Below are 20,556 nucleotides of genomic sequence, written 5' to 3' on the forward strand. Positions count from 1 at the left end.
AGTAGGCCCAGTGATGTGCAGAAGATTTCAAAAGTTGGAGGCGGGGGTGGGGAATAGGCCCAGTGATTCGTAGAATACTTCAAAGGTGGAAAGGGGGGGGACCAAGTTCCAAATTTCCGAGACAGCATGAGTAATGGGGGGGGGGGGAGGGGGGCATTAATCTTTATGAACTGGGTTTTGGGCTGCCCAACACTTAAATTATTGAAGGCTGTGGGGTCGTTGATAGCAAATCACGCGTAGATTGCGGGGGTGGGTGGGGGGGGGGGGAGATCTACACTCACACACTTCCACACATTTCTTCTCCGAGAACAAAAGTGGCATTCGACGAAGCTTTAGTCATTTAAATTTGATATGAAATGGCGTCAAGATATGGTTATTAAAGTTCATTTTCCCAACAAAATATGAGTGTTTATACTACTCTTATCACCTGGAAAGGAATCAAAAGGGCGCCACACAAAACAGGCACAATTTTCGGAAGAATTAAAAAAGTCGTGATTTTCAATCTTGGCCAAAATCGAAGAAAATCATAAGGGTATAGGCTTACAAAATTGTCGAATTTGCGCCAAAAATGAAAGTTTTCACATCCCTGTCAGGATACGTATAACGGTTTCCCAGCACCCAGTAGACGCTTCTCTCGAGACAAAAGTGGCATTCGAAGAAGCTTTAGTCATTTAAATTTGATATGAAATGGCGTTAAGATATGGTTATTAAATTTCATTTTCCCAACAAAATATGAGTGTTTATACTACTGTTATCACCTGGAAAGGAATCAAAAGGGCGCCACACAAAACAGGCACAATTTTCGGAAGAATTAAAAAAGTCGTGATTTTCAGTCTTGGCCAAAATCGAAGAAAATCATAAGGGTATAGCCTTACAAAATTTTGTAAGGCTATATACCCTTATGATTTTCTTCGATTTTGGCCAAGACTGAAAATCACGACTTTTTTAATTCTTCCGAAAATTGTGCCTGTTTTGTGTGGCGCCCTTTTGATTCCTTTCCAGGTGATAAGAGTAGTATAAACACTCATATTTTGGTGGAAAAATGAAATTTAATAACCATATCTTGACGCCATTTCATATCAAATTTAAATGACTAAAGCTTCGTCGAATGCCACTTTTGTCTCGAGAGAAGCGTGTACTGGGGTGCGAGTCGTCCGTTTTATCATCCTGACAGGAATTTGAGAACTTTTAGTTTTGGCCCAAATTCGACAATTTTGTAAGGCTATATACCCTTATGAATTTCTTCGATTTTGGCCAAAATCACGGCTTTTTTAATTCTTCCGAAAATTGTGCCTGTTTTGTGTGGCGCCCTTTTGATTCCTTTCCAGGTGATAAGAGTAGTATAAACACTCATATTTTGTTGGAAAAATGAAATTTAATAACCATATCTTGACGCCATTTCATATCAAATTTAAATGACTAAAGCTTCGTCGAAAGCCACTTTTGATCTCGGGTAAAGCGTGTACTCGTTGCCGGGAATCCGTTATACGTATCTTGACAGGGATTTGAGAACTTTCATTTTTGGCCCAAATTCGACAATTTTGTAAGGCTATATACCCTTATGATTTTCTTCGATTTTGGCCAAAATCACGACTTTTTTAATTCTTCCCAAAATTGTGCCTGTTTTGTGTGTGGCGCCCTTTTGATTCCTTTCCAGGTGATAAGAGTAGTATAAACACTCATATTTTGGTGGAAACATGAAATTTAATAACCATATCTTGACGCCATTTCATATCAAATTTAAATGACTAAAGCTTCGTCGAATGCCACTTTTGTTCTCGGGAGAAGCGTGTACTGGGTGCTGGGAATCCGTTATACGTATCCTGACAGGGATGTGAAAACTTTCATTTTTGGCCCAAATTCGACAATTTTGTAAGGCTATACCCTTATGATTTTCTTCGATTTTGGCCAAAATCACGACTTTTTTAATTCTTCCCAAAATTGTGCCTGTTTTGTGTGTGGCGCCCTTTTGATTCCTTTCCAGGTGATAAGAGTAGTATAAACACTCATATTTTGGTGGAAAAATGAAATTTAATAACCATATCTTGACGCCATTTCATATCAAATTTAAATGACTAAAGCTTCGTCGAATGCCACTTTTGTCTCGAGAGAAGCGTGTACTGGGTGTGAGTCGTCCGTTTTATCATCCTGACAGGAATTTGAAAACTTTCAGTTTTGGCCCAAATTCGACAGTTTTGTAAGGCTTTGTATACCCTTATGAGTTTGTTCGATTTTGGCCAAAATCACGGCTTTTTTAATTCTTCCCAAAATTGTACCTGCCGTGTGTGGCGCCCTTTTGATTCCTTTCCATCGGTGATAACAAAATTGTCGAATTCGGGCCAAAAATGAAAGTTTCACATTTTCAAATTTCATTTTTTGATATGAAATGACGTCAAGATAACATGGGACCTTCTGTAAAAGGAGGTGTGCGACTCTGGGTCTCCTCCAAAATTGTTAGAGGTCAAATGAATCTGAAGAATACTTAAAAAAAATTAAGGTATTTTACTGTTTTACTAGTTCGAAACTCAAGGTTGTCCAAACACAACTCTTAACCTGTATGTGAGGTTTAAAAAGTGGGTATACCATCATATGAGCGGTCTAAGCCATCCGGGCTTGAATCTAAAATATCCCTGACTGAACCAATTCCTTCCGACTGACTGTTTGTGTTGTAACATTTTGTCTATTCAATAAGAAATCAAAAGGGCGCCATCCATCATACTAATGAGTTTTCACGAAAATATTATTTTGACCAATTTTCCAAGCTTGGATAAACGTTTCCGTGAAGCCATTTTTAGCGAGAAATATGAAAACAATTAGATGTAAACGACATGAAGATGTTGTATTCATATGTTGCTTCACCATCATATCACAAGGGCACTCTATTCCTATGCGTAATTTACACTCTTGCAATAGGTTAGTCATGTTGCCTAACTTTTACCCTAACTCTGGGTTGGTTTACCACCACACCAACTTCTGGGCAAATGTGCTCCTAGTATGAGCAAATATATTCTCTCATTTCTTAGGCATAAATTTGCCCGATTTCGTGGCAGTTTATTTTGCCTATTTGTCGGGCATTATATGCTACAGCCGTTGAATAAAACGTGTTTACTCAACTAAGGCCTAATTGCTACCCAACCGTTGGTATGGCGGTATATGAAGTAAAATGTTCGGTGAACGTTGGGTATCCTGGACTCAATGAGACGAACGAAAACAAAATAGCACGTCCTGTTTTCAATCAGTTTTTTATTACGACATTTTACATAGAAAGCTTGAACGGATTATTTTAAATGGGGAGTGTTTGTTTTGAAGCGAACATGTAAACAACATTATGAAAGTTGTAAGCAAAATATGACCCATCATTTCACAACTGAACTTCCAGTAATTGAGCAACTCTTCACAAATGAACTATTGAAGGAAATCATTAAGTTACAGTATCTGATGGTTTGAGTTATTTTCTTTGAGGTAATGATACAGAGCAAATATATTGCGACATTAAATTTAAATAACCACAATCATTTGTAGCATACTACAAAACCAATACTCTGTTTTACCTAAGAGCATAAATTGTCCTTGATATTCCTAACCAAAGAGGTGTGATTAGACCCCATACTATCAACACAACCGCAAATGATGTCAATTAACTTGAGGCAAATAAATGGGGGGAAATTCAGGAATATTCACTTTCAATTCACTAAATTAGAACCCTACTCCTTTAAGTACAGAAGCTATAATGAAGGACATCAATAGTATGGTAACACTGTTCTGGTCCCTTTATAGCCCCAAAGCTTAGAATGAGCTGAGACCACAACTCTTTATGATACCAAGACCAGACACCCACGTTGTTTAAACTCCCATACAGCCTTACATTTAAGTTGGTACTCGATATCCACTACATAATGAGACTTAGTTAACAGCTGTGGTAAGCCTGTGCTCTGGGGAATGGGCTTCCGTTCAATTAATACAAATGCTTGCTTTGGTTTATACCCCTCCTTAGCAGACCACCAAGACAATATGTTGTTACCTTTTACTTCCAATACAAGTTACTGTATACTACACAAATCTGATGCATTCATACTGCGAATGCATCCATGCCATTGGAGTTTGGTAAACTTTACTTACCCAATGGGTAAACTAGCAACCCAATACAATCCAAGGTCAACACTATAAGTTGAAAAATAAAGAAAACAAAACATTAGTCATCAATGTGAAGCCATGACATCACACCTGCTTGCTTCAAGTTTACTTCTGGTGTAAAATGTGACAATTTCAGCTGCTAATATCTCGAGAACGGAACTTAGGGAATTGAATGAAAGTTCCAGCAGAATGCTTAACTTAAGTTCCTCTTTAACATATCAAACTTAATTTGGGTCTGGACTATTCTTTTCAGCCCCCCCCCCCCAAAAAAAAACATATCTATAACTAAAGGAGAAACAAAAGTAGGGTTACACTGTTCTAATCACATTGTCGCTACAAAAGCTTGGAAAGAGCAGAGACCACATCTCTTACAAAACCAAGGCCATACACCTCACTTCGTATGAACTCCCATGCAGTTCGTACTTGATATCCAGTACATAATGAGACTTAAAGAATTTAGTCAACAGCTGGAGGATGGGCTACAGTCCAATTATTACAAATGCTTGCTTCGGTTTATACCGCTCCGAGCCAAGTGCCAGAACAAAAGGTTATCGATGGTCTTCGTTTGAAATTTTGCCATAAATACTCTGCCAAACAGATACAACCTGAAATTTGAAGAAACAGGGAAATTTATTTCATCTTTCAAAAACACAAATAAAGAGGCTATTATAAAGAATGTGGAGAAAACCATGTTAATCCTTTAAGAAGTGGGTCTAAATATGGAAAAGAATCATCAATTAAAATGAGAAAAAAATAGTCCTCCTGATTTTGTCAAGAAAATCCTAAAAATTTGGTTTACAGGAAGGTGACCTGGAACAACATTGGTGCAGTAGTTCATAGGGTCACTAGTACATATAACATTAAAAAGAATGTTCTTAAATAATTACTTCACACTACAAGCTTACCAAATGGTGAAATGTCAATGGATATACTCTATCCATTATATATCCTACAAATACTTCATGTGGGTTACTTTAGTTGTTCTACCCTTAGGCATATAGGTTCAGGTTGATGGTTCTGGTTGCTTCGGCAAAATATATGTTGTACACTTTTTCAATTATCTGCATTATTATAACCATGGACAAAAGCTTCTAGACTTAATCCGTGGAACAGTCACTGTTACAGTACACTTAACACAAGGAGAATGATGTAATGATAATGAGGTTGGCAAAGCATGGAAAAAAAGTCTTGTACTAAAAGCATCCTCTTTTATTACTGTATAATCCACAGTATTGAAGCAGACTTTGATTGTTTCCTCAACTTTTCAGAATAAAGGATGATTTGAGGGTGTGGACCACCTATTCACCCAGTTATGTCATCACTGCGTATGTGATGCCATTGCTGTTTGGGTTATATAAACCAGAATGCAAAATGCATTGAGGTTTCGATGACTTCATTGCACTAGACTTCTGGTTGTAAGTATAACTAGCTGTTAGAATAGAAATGGCCCGAACCAACATTTTGATACAATAACATAAACACAGATCAGTCCACTGTACGTGGCTGTACACACCTCCACCAAAAGCAATAGGGGTCTTGTACTCAATATTATGAATCCACACACCAAGTATAAGAGGTATCCACGTTTTTCATCATTAGATATCATGTAAAAGGTTTTTCAGAGTTTGACCTCTGTCACAAGTGACACATAGTGACCCTTTCTAGAAAGTAACGCTCAATTGATAATCAAGAAACCACGCAAACACTCTGCTTTTAATTCTCATGGATTTATTGGCACGAGATATTTCAATGATTATTGGTAAAAGAAAACATAAAAGAAATGCACATATGAAAATAACTACACCCCCTTGGATACTTATCCAGTGAATCCTACCCCCTTTATGCTAACTGACACTGCTATAGTACGCTTTAGGACAGGCTTCAGAAGATCACCGCCCACAAGGTAGTCGCTATAGGCGGAGTCAAACCATTCAGCTTTTCGCACGTGTCAAAGTAGGATACCTGTATCCGGCGTCTTAAAAGTGTGGACCAGACCACATCTATCGGCACGGAAGAATACCCCCGTGACCCCAAGCAGTTAGTTTTGGAGTCACCAAAAATAAAACCCTGTAGACAAACAGAGGAACAAAACCATTCCTAATATTTGTTTTAAACATACGGTCAATTTCCCGAAGCAAAACTACGATTGATTTATCGCAACTTATAAAGGACATTTTAACTCTCACTCCTTCGAGACACATTAACGTAAACATGATACAGCATTTCCTTTGCTTTCTAAAAATAATCTTACAAATTTTTCACAATAAATTCTTTACGCGACAAATTTAAGATCTGCCCTTGTTCCTCAAACAATTAAGGCTCTTATATATTTAGTTTACTCTTCCCTTTTCTTTACAGGGAGTCCTCTACTTTGTTAAGCCATCTGAAGGTTTTTTTAGAAGATTTCCTATCACATTGTACATATTCACGTGATACAACAAATAAATCAATCAATCAAATATAAATTCCATACAATCTCAATAATAAACCAATTATGCGACAAAATGAAACTACCTCTCGTTACATGTAGTAGTCTCAGCATTTCTACCAGGTATTCGACCACTTTTAAGAATTTCATTTCAATTCAAGCACTTTGGATCATACAGTTTACTTACAAATAAATTTACGAAATGATGACACTCTCTCATTTAATGTGGTCCTAGAATATACCAATTTTACATTAATACTTAGAATACTCACAGATTATTGGGGGTCGCCTGCCCGTAATCTGGTTTACTATACAGCAAACTCCGCTTGTCACAAACGAATAAAGCACGTGCGTCGAGAATATACGGTATTGTAGCGGCTTGTTCTCAATAACAAGTATACGCAAAATTTTCCTCATTGACAATATAATACTAACTCAATTTAAGACCTCATTGCCTTTTTATGAATATATAACTCCCGTTCTCAATAACGGAGAAACTACCTCTCTGCCCGACGTGATATCGTTACCAGATGGAATGCAACTCACTAACTTTCCTGTACCCCACCCTAACATCAACTTTGCACACAAAAAAAAACACGAATCTAATATGACGTAACGGCTCTTACAATTTGTAAGCACAGGTATTCCGATATATCTCGGTGAAACATACCAACAATAAGGAGCCGAGAAACCCGGAATTTAGTTACTCTTTATATGCGATACAGGTGCTCCAATGCACACAGTGAAGCATATCAATACCAGGAATTTTGCATCCACTTACGTGACAACCTCTGGTGATGATCCAAAGGACATCAGACCTCCTTATCAACAAGATGCTTGTACTCAATATGGCAAATCCATATACCATCTATGAAAAGTACCCATGATTTCTACCATGAGAAATCATGTTTTCAAGGTTTTCAGGCCTCAACAAATATTTTTAAAGTATTCGCTATTTGGCGACCGTGACTAAAAATTACTCGCCACATTTCACTCGCCACTATGCCTATAATTGCTGTTCAAGTCTCCATAGTACAGATCTACAACATAAATACTTTTTGTGAAGAAAGATTAGGCACTTTGGCAGATGCATGGTGCTACGTAATTGCACATTGGAAAGTTATGTTTCTGTGTGATCAAAAAATTTAACCTTTTTCCACCGTAGGTGCATGAACAAAGCAAAATATGACACAGAATCATAAATAAGCAGCTTGGCCCACTTTTGTGTCTCCAAAAATTAAGTATAGGCCCACAACATCTGTAAAAGTACCGACGAAGATAGCTTGGCTTCTGTTACATGAGGACTCGTCTATTTTACTAGGCATAAACTATATATATTAGCTAGGTGTGCGCGAGTTCTAAGCCTATACAGTACCTTACTGCTCCTTTGAACAGCTACTCGATCAGCGCGACTTCGTACAATTGCCCCGTAATTTATCTTGTCTTTTAGCTACAGATTGATGCGCGAAAACATATCGCTATTACTCCATTACACTGCCTAAATCAAAGCGATCTTTTACGCAATGAAAATCTGAGGTTGTAAGAGCATCTATCTTCCAAAAATCATAGCAGCAACAACAGCAAACTTGTCTCAAAACTCCTTAAATTGTTTCATACTTTGCAAATTATGACTGATAGCCAGTAGGAAAATGCCTTAAGAAATAATTAAGCAGATGTTTTGCCATCTGAAGAGTATTGGTATTCTGACTGGTATTCTTCACGTACTTCATAATTATCCCAAGCAATAAATTTGTTCTCATGTGGATTTTGGAGCTAATAACAGTTACTGCATGTTAGAAAATGTTTTAAACGAGATCTGTACTTACTCATCTTGATCCACCCCAAGTACCATGTGTGTTCCTCCCGAGGCTACCATGGATTCGTGTATCTAGAAGAGGTAAAAAAATAAGTAAAATATCTTCAGCGTGGAAAGGTATTGTGGCAAGGGAGCCAAACCTGTTATCAACCTACAGTAGGTAATAATGTTTTTTTCAAAGGATGGTTTGATGTTGTTACATAACTGTTAGTAACTGGTTTTGGTGCTGTTTGAAGTAAAATCCTTTTCTTGATATGGTGCAAGTTAACGTTTCTTATTACAGTCATAAAATGTACGTTTTAGAAGTTTCTGCCACGTGGTGTGCTAAAGTGTAAGAGCAAGTCTTCCCACATTTGGTGATGTATAAAAGTAAGTTGGCCTGACGTTTTGATCCTAGCAGGATCTTCTTCAGAGGCTGAATGACAAGTAACAGTAACAGAATGGACAAAAACACGCACAGAATACAGACAGGTTAATGAGCACGGTGGACACAATGAGATACATGTAAGGGGATTAGTAGACAAGGGATGGAGAGAAGAAAGCAACAGGGGAAGAGGAGAGGTAGGAGATAAACAGTGGAGGGACAAAGGGAGGATTAAAGGAACGGGGTAGGTAATAAACTGGAGAAGGACAAAGACAGAAAGGTGTGGAGAGAGGGGGTGGAAGAGAGCTGTGAGAAGAGGAGTGATGGGGGGGGGGGAGAGGGAACAAGGGAGAAGGAGGGTAGGACAGAGGAAAAGTACTCACATTTGGTGATAGCAGAACACATTCTTTGGTTTCAGGTAGAGTCATTGTCTTATCATATTGTTGGAGATCTGTTGGATCTGTTTTCAATGTCATGCTGTAAATTTGTGCTGTCATCATTTGATGTGGTTTGAATTCACACCAATAATCTTTCTGCTTAAAGCAGCATTTTGCATCCTTTTCTATGATTTTTCTCAACCTCACTGACTCCACTATGCCATAACGACATACATAACTAGCTTATCTATTTAAATCTAACTTCAAATGGTGGCATAAAAGTCGAAAAATTTGCAACTTTCAACTTTGTTTTTCTCCAAGATATTTTCCGTTGGGATCCCAATAAACCTCGCCCATAATATGAATATTTAAACACTACGAACGTCATTGACCAATACGTAATACAACACCATGCCTTATTTGTGCACAGTCTATATGGCAGTTGTACAAGGGAGTTCCATAACAACTCCCTGGTTGTACCAACGCAAAGTCTTGAATCTATTTTTAGCAACGGCTCATACTAAACCTGCATCTCTGATTGGTTGAATTCAAACTAGTGGGTTTGGGGGAACTGTATGCATTTAGTTTTAAATGTGGAATTTGTTGTGGACACTCTTCTCGTTATCTGCAAATATCCTTAATTACTCGCCAATTAACGTTGTTGGCAGGGAAAAACTTGGCTAATATCTTAGTTTGCTGTTTTGTGATTGATATATGTAGAACTCTTGATGGACATGTCAAAAAAGTAGAAAACGGCGACCAAACGCGAAATGCAGCTGTAAGTTTCTTGTTTCCTTCAATTTGCATGTTGTATGTTCTGGTATTTTAGTGAGGAGTATGTCAACTATTTTTCGAAGAAATTGTCAACAACATTAGTATGCTAAACAATTAGTTTTAGGCATTTAGTGAGATGTTTGTGTTTGTAGTCCAGTTTATAAATACTTGGTGCTAGTCAGGTGCTTGCCTAATTTCGTTTTTGGGGCTTTTTAAAGTGAAATGCTCCTTCAGAAAAGTCACCCAGGAAAGAATCTGGGCACGAAAACTAAACAGCCGAACGACTGATCCGCTCTGAACCCTAGTCCCCTTGCAGCGGGACTATGACTGTGTGATCATCATTACATGTGTATCACGATTCCCCTCAAAAGGGAACAGATACTACACATGATCTTAGCCAAAAGGCAGAGAAGCGATTTTTTGGGCATTTTAAAGGGTGTGAAGACTCCTGCAAAAAGAAACTTCTAATGCCGGTAATCTGACTGAGTTTCAAATGTGGGGTAACAGAAGTGTTAGACACCACCACCGATCCCAGAAAATACACACACAGCTTGCTACCGTCGGTAAGTAGACACTAGTATACAGCATGGAGGTAATGTGCACAGTCAGTACATACAGCTGCGGTCAATACCCACAGCACAGTATACAAACGATGCAGCGATGGACATCTCAGGTCCAGCTCTAGATAACAAGGTATCACGTATCATTACTGTCTGCATTTTGTAGCGACACAAACAAAAAACGTCACTTGCAAGCAACGGAAAGTTAACTTTTTCAGATGGCCGCACGCGGTTTGGGGCGAGTCTTCAATGCCTTTAAAATGAGTAGTGTTCTAGTTAAATGTGGTTTGGTTTTTCTAACATTATTCATATCTTATTGTCTTTGTAATTCATTAACACATTATGGAAAAACCACTTCATATGAGCTTCTTGTTAATGTCAAGATTTGTTTTGATGTCGTGTAAAATAAATCATGCTCAATGCAATGCAAGTAAATGGAATAATTAACTATGTCATGCAGCATAATCTGTGGTTTTGTTAGTGATGAAAACTACACGTTGGTGCAGTAAATGGGTTTTTTTAAACGGTGAACGAAAATATATGTACCTTGACCATTGTAAGGTCCGTGGACTTGATACTTGTTTTATTATTGTACACGTCCACTTCTACGTTCGTCAGACTGATAGGTGCCCCAGTATCTGCTGTCGTCACTCGATCTGCCAATTCTCCCAAAAGCTTGCAGCTTATTTTGGTCTTGGTGGCTGTGTCCTCCAGGAGAAAGTCTTGCCTTTTCCAAGTTTTTCCCGTTCTTAATGGGAATACCTGGTAAGAAAATTTGCCAGTTCGTGAAAAGTTTGTTGTGTGGTAAATAAAAGATGTGCAAAGATCATTTGGTGTCATATGGGGTTAAGTTGTGAAAACTGTGTAATACTGATTTTTCATTAAGAAATCGCGTTCTTACAAGTTTCGTATTTGATTAAAGGTGTTGTGAATGAGGTTGCAGGGAGGTGAGGGTTGGGGTGGGGGAGTCTTTACTAGTTGCAGACTTGGATATCATGTAGTTATTATTCTATAATGTTGTTAAGGCAGGGTATTGCTCATTAGTTCATTAGTGCTGATCGTTGGCTCTTTGTTTGCAAACCATTAATAGCATAGCTTTTTGTGTATGCTGCGATTCTGGTTACAGTGTTGGAGTTACTGCAATAAATAGACACATGAAATTTGTTCTGTGGTGCATTAATTGTCTTTGTTCTTTTGTATCATAGATTATTTGTAAAAAATCTCGGTGCTAAAACAGTGAACATCTTTAATTTACATCGTTTCAAAAAATCAAAATTCTCAAATGCATCTACTATGTGGCTACTATATCTTGTAGCACGAATAATAAAAGCAAACAATGAGTGATGTAACAGCATGTATTGTTGTGATGATTAGTTTGCATGTGTTTCAGTAGAATGACATTCAGCGTTCTTGGCTAGGTTTTACCTTAGTGGCAGATCTGTCTTGCAAAATGGAATTATTCTATGTCTGCATTGACACACACTTATAGGCGTAGGAGGCTGGGGAGGCTGCAGCCCCCCCCCAACCAACAAAAATTTTTGTGAAAATTTGGGCAATATGCTGAGAATTTTTCGGGCACCTACGGAAAGAAAAATAATTTGCAATGTGTTTTTCAATGGTTAAAATGGGCTCCTAAGCCTATGCACACACTATCAGACAACGATAAATGTGAACCAGGACACTGTTGAAAAATGTCAAATCGTTTGGCCGAGAATATTAAGCAAGTTTTGAATTTGCTTATGCACAGTAATTAAACATTGTTTTGGGCTGAATGTTGTATTGCTGAGAGTTTTCTGTCAAGCATTCCTACGAATTTGGAACAGGTCTTTTTTTTAGTACAGCTCGGTGCTAGTGTAGTTTTGTGAGATTCTGTTAGATTTTGCGATATTTAGCGGCAAGCTGCTGAAAGCAGCATTTTGCGTTGAGCCGTCCTTTTCCTAAATTTTCCCGTGTCTATCTAATTTTGTATCATTTTGCAATCACAAACGACAATACTGAGGCTTTTTTCGTATTTTTTTCCTGCATTAGAATCGTCAATTACCAAGTAGGCCTAATTAAGGCTTTTATACGTTTGATATATGCATTTACTATTTATCACATGTAGCTCTACAGACCACCTATTCAGATTCAATGAATCAGCGAAGACATGTTTATGTTTGACTTGGCGCTAAAATTAGACTCATTAATTGGTTAAGGGTGATATATTGCAGTAAAGAATACACACACGCAGGCCTACCGTACACGGTAGCAAAGCATTGCGTTGTATAGTTGCTACATGCACACATTATTATAACCTATCGACGGATCGTAAAAAAAAAAGAATAAAATAATGGAGAAGCGCTCGAGTGGGAATTATAATACGTTTTCAAGAGAGGAAAATAACAGCCCCCATTGTGCTTCACGCATATAGCTGCATTACCTTTATAGCATAAGGCACTGCATCAATGATCCTGTGTGTTTATAACGTTATTCAGGCCTAACCAGTGTGAAAGTCGCACGATAAAAGTTCTGATTTTACCACAGTCACTATAGCTGTAGTCTATGTGAGAGTGATACAAAGAGCAATACAGTATCGAGTTCTTCCTTGTGTCATGAATTCCTCCCTCATGTATCCTTGTTGCAAAGCAGGTTTATTTTCGGGGAACGCCAAAATTTCTTGGGTTTTTCGAATGGATATCGTAGGTTAATAGGAATAGCGTACTGTCCCGTTGCGCATTCCATCTCCTCAGCTGATTTTGTTTACTGTTTATCTTGCTATTCAAATGATCTTGTCCGTTAAACATATACACAAGATTCCCATTAGTGGGAGGAGTGTATTTAAGTCAGAGATTCAAAATACGCAATTCAGAAAATGTGGTTTGTTATGCACTTTTCGAGAATAGTTTGAGTTGAAACTTTACAGTTAGCTTGTTTTCTTCATTGTTATAGTATCCTAACATTGGCGAAATCTCGAGAAGCAACGGAGATTGCTGCATTAAGGGTTGTTTTTAATGGTTCGGCAATATTTTCTAAAGCAGATTGTGTGCAGCGTTAGCTTGATATTGAGTAATCGTAATTTTTTTTGCGTTTCTGTTATTGAAGACTCTTCAAGTGTGGCGGAATGTGTCAATGACTTGGATCTGTATATCACGCGTCATGAGATCATTATATCCCCTATGGCATTTATTATTAGGTGTTCATGTACAGTGCTTGAAAAAAGTTGTATGAGTGGAGTGTTGTTGTGTATAATGATAAAGCAGTGCTGTATGTATGTGTCTTGGCAGTGTGGTCGGTGTTCAGTACAGGATTCATCCCTCGCGCGTAACACTATTATATATATAAAGGATAATGTAACATGCTGTAACAATTTTTGACATTCTAGTAGAAATTTGAAAAAAGGAACAGCTATGTCTTCTTTCAGCAGTCAAATTACATACCTGGTCAATTCTGCCTTCAATTGACAGCTTTCTTTTTTTAAGGCGACGCCAAAGCCTCTGGCAAAGTGGCTTGTGGTGGATGGAAGAACCTCTCAACTACTTCCTTGTTCACATCAAATGCCTTCCCAGTCTGGAATATCTGTTGAGAGGAAATAAATTTTCAGCTCATTTATGCACGTGAGCCATTAGGAAAGCAATTATGGTGTATAATGTTTTCAGAGACTATGTGTTTAGTTGAGTCCATCAAATCAATGTTCTTTGGGAATGGTGTGGTTGGATGCTGCATGTATCTTTAAGCTCACTGAAGTTTAAACTGTTTTAGAAGTTCATATGTTATGTAGAATGTTTTCAATATAAATGTGTTAAATTCATAAATGTCTTCATGAAGGCAACTTTTTTTTTTGGTAGATCCCATAAGGGTTTTAGTTGTATTAAAGTTAGTGATTCCTGCATCTGGTAAGCATTGATTCCTCATCTGCTGTTTTAGTGAAATGTGGTTCAGGTTTTGAACATTTGACATGTCTGTGCTAGATGCAGTTGTACGAGGTGATTCTTCTTCTTCTGGAGTTTTGACTTGGAATATGTCTTACTCATTTCTTACCTGAACTCAACAGGTCATTACAAGGCCACAGTCTGTGCACACATTAATGAGCATGCACTAGTCATGATGATAGCATTGATGCGAATGTTGTTATCTGTTTTAAGAACTTGGAATACGTCTTACTTATTTCTATGTCTGCACTCAACAGGTCATTACAAGGCCACAGTCTGTGCACACATTAATGAGAATGCATATACTAGACATGATAGCATTGATGCGAATGTTGTTTATCTGTTTTAAGAACATTGATTTGTTCAAAGACACACAAGGTATTAATAGCGCCATATTTTATCAACCAACTACATCAGAAGTTACCTTGAGGAGTCTTCATACAGCGTCAATCGGTTGGTGCCATCCTCTTGATTTGCGTTTAAGCTGTATTTGTGGATGACAAAGAATTTGTTTTTTTTTAGTTTAGTGGCCAAGTTAGAGGTGTGTGTGCCTGTAGGGTTCTGAATATACCCCTCAAGTATATCTTGACTTGAAGACAGGGCATAGAATGCAGCGTTGTAACCGCTGCTGGTGGATTCCGTTAACACGTATACTGCGTAAGGTTTTGAAGCCATTTCTGAAATGCAAATGAAAAAGATCAGGAAGATCTTTAAAATGTGTGGTGGCAAATTGCCCATCACCATCTAATCGTTGTTTTCATTGTCAGTCAATGGAATCATCTTAGTTGCATTTTTTGGTTGAACGTCCTGTTTGTTTTGGAAACTGTATAGCGTGAAACATCACCTAGGGATGTGCGTTGCTTTATTTGTAATAGTAACCTGGGATGTACTTTTTAACTTTTTTGTAATAGTACACAGGTCTGTAGCAACATGATAGTATTTAATTGTCTTGTCAAAGTTACACTGTGTTGTCCTTAAATATACTAGGTTTTCAAGGATGGAGCCCTTTGCTAAAAATTGTTGCTGTATTTGTTAATACACTCTAAAGGAATCTATCTCATTTCTCCAAGCAACTTTTATATTTATGGGAATGTCTGATGCCAGTTTGTAACTAGTGTGTAGTCCCCCATAAAACTAATTTTCTTTTGGTAGGCTCCAACAATTTTGTTGTCCTTTAATTCATATCCTTCAGGTTACTTGTAAGCAATGTATTGTCATATATTCTATTAGAATGGTGAAGATCAGCATAATCTATGTCAAGCTTAAAGGTAGTCTCTCAATATCTACAGTAGGTTTGTTATGAATGTTTCATTGGACGCTGCTATATCAAATCTCCATATTTTGTTTGATGTCCAGTTTATCCTGTTTGAAAATGTACAAACTTATTGTTTGGTTGTAATTAAGGATGCACCGGATATCCGGTCCGGCCGGACTATCCGGCCAGATAGTAAGCAATTATCCGGTTCCGGCCGGATATTTTTCAAAATCTGGCCGGATATTTTTCAAAATCTGGCCTGATCTTTTTCGAAATCTGGCCTGAATTATTCCTTAAAAAGGTGTTGGTATTAACTTAAATCAATGTAAACTATTTCCAAAAATAAATAAAAACATTCAAAGTACAGAAAAATTTGGTTTAACATGTTTAATTTAATTTTCTCAATGGTCTTACCTAAGATTTGCTCCTAGTTTCATACTTCTACTTCTAATTAATGATTTTCTTTTGTGTAATGAAAAAATCCGGTTCCGGCCGGATTTTATCCGGCTGGATTTCATGTACTATCCAGCAAAATCCGGTTCCGGCCGGATCCAAAAAGTTGGATAATATAATCAACAATTCTTCAGATGTTTAATCTCAAATACTTCCTTTGACAAATATGAGATCTCCTGACATATCTTTTGGTTGAAAGTCATGAAATCTCACAAAATATTTAGAGAAAAAAACAATGACTTTTCAGGAGTGTGAGGATGTGACATCACAGCTAGTCAGATTTCAGCAGTTTCTACACAATCTGATAAAACTTTACACTTAAATATTTCTGTAACCGAAAAAGATATTTGAACAGTTTTTACACCATTGTATTTCTTTTATTGTTCTCTTTCATATAACAAAAACATGTATGACAACTGAATCAATCCTTTAATAATGCTATAACGGAGTTAGCATGTACTATGATTTGCATTATGTTTAGAAGTAATAAGTGAAGCAGAAGATCAGATTAAACTTTTGAGGTAAGCCTGCTTTTATCAATGTTATGAAAGCTAATAAAGCATAAACTTATATACTGTGTGCTACTGTATATGATTATGGTCTGAAACGCAAAAAGGCGGGATATTAGGAATAGAGCTTGTACTACTGAAAGTAGGAAAATTCAACACACCTTTGATATGAGGGTGTGGATCACCCATTCACCCAGTTATGTCATCACTGCGTATGTGATGCCATTGCTGTTTGGGTTAAATATTAAAAATGGTTGGAACTGATCTTGAATCATTACCGTTGCATACTGCTCAGATTAATATTCCACTTTACTACAAATGAATAAACATCAATATAACTCACAGATGGAAATCAATAACAGCATGCACTGAATCCAGCAGGGTACACTTGTCTTTCTTTCCACTTCAGAAATGGAACAGAACTGGCAAGAGGTCAAATGCAAGGTACCTCTGCTCAGCTGAAAGAAAGGCAAAGAATAATACCAAGATATAAATTCAATAAGTTTCAGTGAATCAAGACATGCTGAAAAATACTATGCTATTCATGTTTTCTTTTGTTGATGTCAAGAACTGTTAATAAAGTTTTAAAAAAGTAAAAAAGAATGGTAGACTCTCCAAAACTCAGTGACAACACTGGTTAAACGAAAGGCTCAGAAGATGCTACTGTTATGCCATACCCAATTTAGGAACTCTGTACTTCACCCCATAACATACACTGTACTGTATTGTTTTGTAAGACTTTTTTTATACAGTGATAAACAATTCTTCATCATGAGTCCTGCAAACAATAATCGAAAGCAATTTGTTATCTTTTGGTAACAGACAGACTTTGCAAACCACAATACAAAATAAGCAAGGCACTTGAAAGCGGTAAATATGTACAGTACTTACTCTCTCCCACCGTACTAGCTTATCCCCTTAAATTAAATACATATCTGTAAAAAAAAAAAATTATTCTACCTGTAGAAAGATTCAGAGGGATTCCATTTTTCCCAGCCACATTTCATCTTATCAGCAAAGAGAATAACATCTTCTGCCAGTTCATCCCATTGCTCCAGCATCTTTGGGACAGCTCGTGGCACCAGAACTTCAAATTCCTGGTCAATCTAAAACAAAAGCAGAATCCAATCAAAACTTAGTTGGATTGATGTTGGGGAGATACTCTACCAATGTGACTTTAAACAACAAAAATGTTGCAAATGGACAAGTAGCAAAGCATGTTGGATTATTGACCATGTAACTCAATGCAAATAGTGCACACAAAATATATCAGGACTATGTGGGCAAGTTTTCCTATTTAAGGATAGCACTCCATACTGTAGCTTACCTCAAGTCAAGGAGTCTGTGGATATGAAGCCTACAATGAGATCTGTACATTATGTTAACATAACCCCTACATAGCCTATGCCGTCAGCTTTTGCTATGTACCAATTCTAAAAAACCTAGAAAGTTTAGACTAGCCCTTGAAAATTACTGTGGATTCTCAGTGCCACACATGTACAATGTTACTGCTACTACATTAGGCTAAGTGACCTCCTAAAATATTTTCAAACTTACACTGGAAATAAAAACAAATAACATGTTTGACTATCTTTTTACCAATATGCACGGCAGGACTTCAAGGTTAAGTTAAATTATGGGTTAACGAATCATCACACTCACAGTCATAAGTAGGCTAACAAGGAGGTTGGGTCATTCCGCCATCAGTACTTTCTGCCATAGAAAAGGATGCTGGTCACCAACAACCATTCGCCCTACTGCCATTTCGACCAACCTTACCATTTCGCCCAACCAGCCTGGTCATTTCGCCCAACCAGCATGGTCATTTCGCCCAACCTTGCTGCTTATTTTGCGTCAATTATGAGCCCACCATGCTACTAGTACTAGTACAACAAGTATTGTTACTGTTAGACCCTAGTATTACCACTGCGTTGGTCCTCCTTGAACTTCAATTTGTGTAGTTTGATACACGGTGACCCTCTACAGTAGTAAAAGAACAACGTTTCAAATTTACTCGAGTAATAGATTTGATTATAACTGCAAATATATGAACTCCCCAGTAATATAAATAAGACGTAACATAACATTCAACTTTGTTCTCCGGCAATTTGTCACTTTGGTGTTGTACTGCTTCGACGAAAAGTAATGGCGCTATTTCATTATATTACACAGAGCCGTATATTTATACGGCTCTTTTATTACACAGCCTTCTAATGTTATCTAAATATTTTCAAAATAAAATAAAACTGTCAGCAAACTGCTTATCCACTAGAGAGACTTTGTAATAGAATGTGTAAAAGTATGTTGGCCTGGTTAATGAGCACCGTGTTCACCGTGCTCATTAACCAGTATGTATTCTGTGCGTGTTTTTGTCCCTTCTGTTACTGTTACTTGTCATTTAACCTCTGGGGAAGATCCTGTCAGAATCGAAACGTCAGGCCAACTACATTTTCACATCTAAATATTTTGTGAAATACGTAATGGCGTTGTAAGCTTCCGTAGACTCCATAATAAAAGAATACTATCACGAAGGGTCAAGCATTCAGAGGATATTATGGGCTGCACACATGTCATGAGGAAAGGATTAACCGAAAGCCACCTAGATCACTTCTGTCGGATCAAGATCGGCCGACCCCCCTATGGGTTCTTCTCCGGGTCTAACACGGCATCAAGGAAGGCACTGGCATGGGGCCCTAACCCACACCACTCTGCACCCCAGCCGGAACATTATCGAACCGGGCTTGCCTCGAACGTTGCAACAGCATTCAGCAGGGTTGTTCATAGACAACCGCGCTAACACTCACGTCTGCTGAAAAAGTAACTTCAGAACTAATAGTTAAAGATTCTAACTCGAGAAAAAGATAATTAACGCAAAAGGAACTTCATCGTGTGGGAATCGAACTCGGAACATTCAACTTGTATTTCACCCTTTTATCCACTAAGCTATTTGCCTGAATGAAAATACTTGAGGTTTGACTTCATTATAAAATCACGTTATTTCGGCTGCATATGGCGGGCCATCAGTCTAAAATCGTGGGAGATCGACTTATACCGATTTAAATCGACATAAACCAATTTCCTTCGACTATACCAGTTTTAAGCAGCTTAAATTGACTTCTACCGATTTAAATCGACATCTACCAGTTTAATTCTACATATCATCGATTTAAATTGACATATACCAGTTTAATGCGACATATCATCGACTTAAATCGACATATACGAATTTAAATCGATGATAAGTAAAATAAATCGGTATATGTCAATTTAAATCGACATATACCCGATTAAATCGTTGATATCTCGAATTAAATCGGTATATGTCAATTTAAATCGACATATACTAATTTAATTCGACTTATACCAGTTTAAATCGACATATAGGCTACCGATTCAAATCGACATTTACCAATTTAAATCGATGATATGTAAAATAAATCGATGATATGTCAATTTAAATCGACATCTACCAGCTTAAATCGATGATATGTCGAATAAAAACGGTAGAAGTCAATTTCCGTGGACTGATACCAGTTTCTAGTAACTCAAATTGGCATATACCTATTTGAATCAACATATCATCGATCTAGCTAATTAACATATGCCAATCCCTATTCCGGTGATGATTGACATGTGAAGATACATCACATGCAATCACCTGACAAGGCGCGCGAATAATTAAATAGTTCCAAAATTACGAAGCTATAGCTAGCAAGGGTGTTCATCATGATTATGTCAATGGTAATTATGAACAATTACTTGCAAAAAGATTACGGTGTAACAATAAGGCTGAAAAACTGATATGTCAATGACGTGCAATTATCTCAATGAAAACTGGGCTTGTCTACTCAAACACGTTTAGCTATTGTATAGCGATATACATGCAAATGCACAGTCCTGCAGTCCGTACACAGATGCAATTACCTATTCCAGTTACACCATAATCAAAGATGAATTTGTTCTGCAGTGAGGCCTAAG

General features: G+C 37.5%; 2 long non-coding RNA genes and 1 pseudogene across 9 annotated transcripts in view; all 3 read right to left on the minus strand.

The window, feature by feature from the left end:
* LOC139968899 (uncharacterized) overlaps window positions 1-20,556 on the minus strand; it is a 126,592-nt gene that overhangs the window by 99,857 nt on the left and 6,179 nt on the right. The gene's annotated exons all lie outside the window — the stretch shown is intronic.
* On the minus strand, window positions 3,224-18,760 carry LOC139968896 (uncharacterized). Of its 8 annotated transcripts, XR_011793564.1 has the most exons (9): window positions 18,241-18,753; window positions 17,539-17,684; window positions 16,922-17,036; window positions 16,740-16,806; window positions 14,786-15,038; window positions 13,870-14,008; window positions 11,000-11,215; window positions 8,389-8,450; window positions 3,224-4,739 (listed from the first exon to the last, which is right to left on the minus strand). It is a non-coding gene; the product is annotated as an uncharacterized lncRNA (long non-coding RNA). The 8 variants fall into 8 exon arrangements; XR_011793570.1 differs by having other exon boundaries at window positions 16,740-17,036; window positions 17,539-17,675; window positions 18,503-18,760; XR_011793569.1 differs by having other exon boundaries at window positions 16,740-17,036; window positions 17,539-17,675; window positions 18,241-18,760.
* LOC139969306 (U2 spliceosomal RNA) lies at window positions 10,216-10,310 on the minus strand (annotated as a pseudogene).

The sequence above is a fragment of the Apostichopus japonicus genome, chromosome 6 (genome assembly GCF_037975245.1).
Source record: "Apostichopus japonicus isolate 1M-3 chromosome 6, ASM3797524v1, whole genome shotgun sequence".
NCBI classification, from domain to species: domain Eukaryota; kingdom Metazoa; phylum Echinodermata; class Holothuroidea; order Aspidochirotida; family Stichopodidae; genus Apostichopus; species Apostichopus japonicus.